We start from the raw sequence: 2,017 nt of genomic DNA, 5'->3' as shown, positions 1-2,017 counted from the left end.
ATACTCAAGAACCAAAAAAAAAAAAAAAAAGAACAGTTCACTTTGGTTCACAATCTCAGAGGTTCGGTCCATGTTTAGCAGACTCCATAGCTCTGGCCTGAGATGGTGGAAGGGTGTGGTGAAGGAAAGCAGCTCAAGACATGGCAACGAGGAAGCAGAGAGAGCTATTCTTATCAGGGACAAATTATTCACAACTCCAGTGACCTACTTCTTCCAGCCATATCTTACCATTTTATAGTTACTGCCCAATTAATCCTGTGGATTAATCCATGGATTAGATCATCCTTCTCATAATCTAATTATGTCATCTCTGAAAGTGAGCTTTTGTGGGACACCTTTATCTCACCCATAAAAGAAGCCTTGGCTTGGTTTGGCTCCCCATACATAGCCAAGTTGTGGCTGAGAAAGAGAAGGCAAGAGAAGAAAAGGCTCTTCCTCCATTGCCAAGCCATGGCAAAGGAAGGCGTGGCAAGGTGAAACTTCCCCTTTATTGATAAGCCATGGCCATGCCAGGCAAGGCCAAGCCAGGCAAATCAAGGCATGGTTAAGCTTGACTTGGTTTCCCTTTATATCCAAGTCAAAGTGAGTCAAGGCACGCTTGGTTTGGCTTGGCTTCACTTTGAAACCATGCCATGGCAAGGCAAGGCAAGGGAAAGCAAGTCAAAGGCCTGACCATGGTGTTTTTAGTCAGCTTTTCTATTGCTGTGACCAAGAGACCTGACAAGAACAATTAGAGGAAAAAAAGTTTATTCTTTGGCTCATGGCTTCAGAAGTTTCAAGTCCATAGATAAACAATTCCAAGGGCTTGAGGTAAGGCAGAACACAATGGCGGAGAGTGGGGTAGAGAAAAGCAGGTCAGGACATGGCCACCAAGAATCAGAGAGAGATTCATAGAAATAGAAAAAGCTGTCATAGAATTAATTTGGAAAAATAAGAGACCCAGAATAGCCAAAGCAATCCTTAGTGAGAAAAAGTGAAGCAGGAGGCATCCTTATAGCAGACCTTAAACTACATTATAGAGCAATAATACCAAAAACCACATGGTATTGGTACCAAAATAGACTTGTAGAATAATGGTACAGAATAGAAGACACAGAGACAAACCCACATAAATACAGTTATCTCATATTAGACAAAAGCACCAAAAACATACATTGGATAAAAGATAGCCTCTTCAATAAATGGTGCTGGAAAAACTGGAAATCCATATGTAGCAAAGTGAAATTAAACTCCTATCTCTCAACCTGCACAAAATTCAACTCAAAGTGGATCAAAGACTTAGGCATTAGACCTGAGTTCCTGTACTTGTTAGAAGAAAAAGTAGGCCCAAATCTCCATCATGTCAGGTTAGGAACCGAATTCCTCAACAAGAAACTTAAAGCATAAGAAGTAAAATCAAGAATCAATAAATGGGATAGTATCAACCTAAAACGCTTCTTCACAGCAAAGGAAACAATAATGTGAAGAGAGAGCCTACAGAATGGGAGGAAATCTTTACTGCATGCACCTCAGATAGAGCATTAATCTATAGGCTATACAAACAATTAAAAAAACTTAACACCACTTCCCAATAACCCAATCAATAAATGGGCAAAGAAATTGAACAGACACTTCACAGAAGAAGAAATATGAGCAGTCAACAAATATATGAAAAAATGTTCAACATCTCTAGCAATTAGAGAAATGCAAATTAAAACTACATGGAGATTTTATATGACTTTAGTCCGAATGGCAATTATTAAGAATACAAGTAACAATACATGTTGGCGAGGATATGGGAAAAAAAGGTACATTCATACATTGTTGGCAAGACTGCAAATTAATGCACCCATTCTGGAAAGCAGTACAGAGATTTCTTAGAAAACTTGGAATGGAATCACTATTTGACCTAGTTATACCACTCCTCAGTATATACCCAAAGGACTTTAAATCAGCATACTACAGAGACACAGACACATCAATGTTAATAGCAGCTCAATTTATAATAGCTAAGCTATGGAACCAACCTAGGTGTCCT

Source organism: Spermophilus citellus (genome assembly GCF_964194105.1).
Source record: "Spermophilus citellus genome assembly, chromosome: 3".
NCBI lineage: Eukaryota > Metazoa > Chordata > Mammalia > Rodentia > Sciuridae > Spermophilus > Spermophilus citellus.
This window is presented reverse-complemented; position numbering follows the sequence as displayed.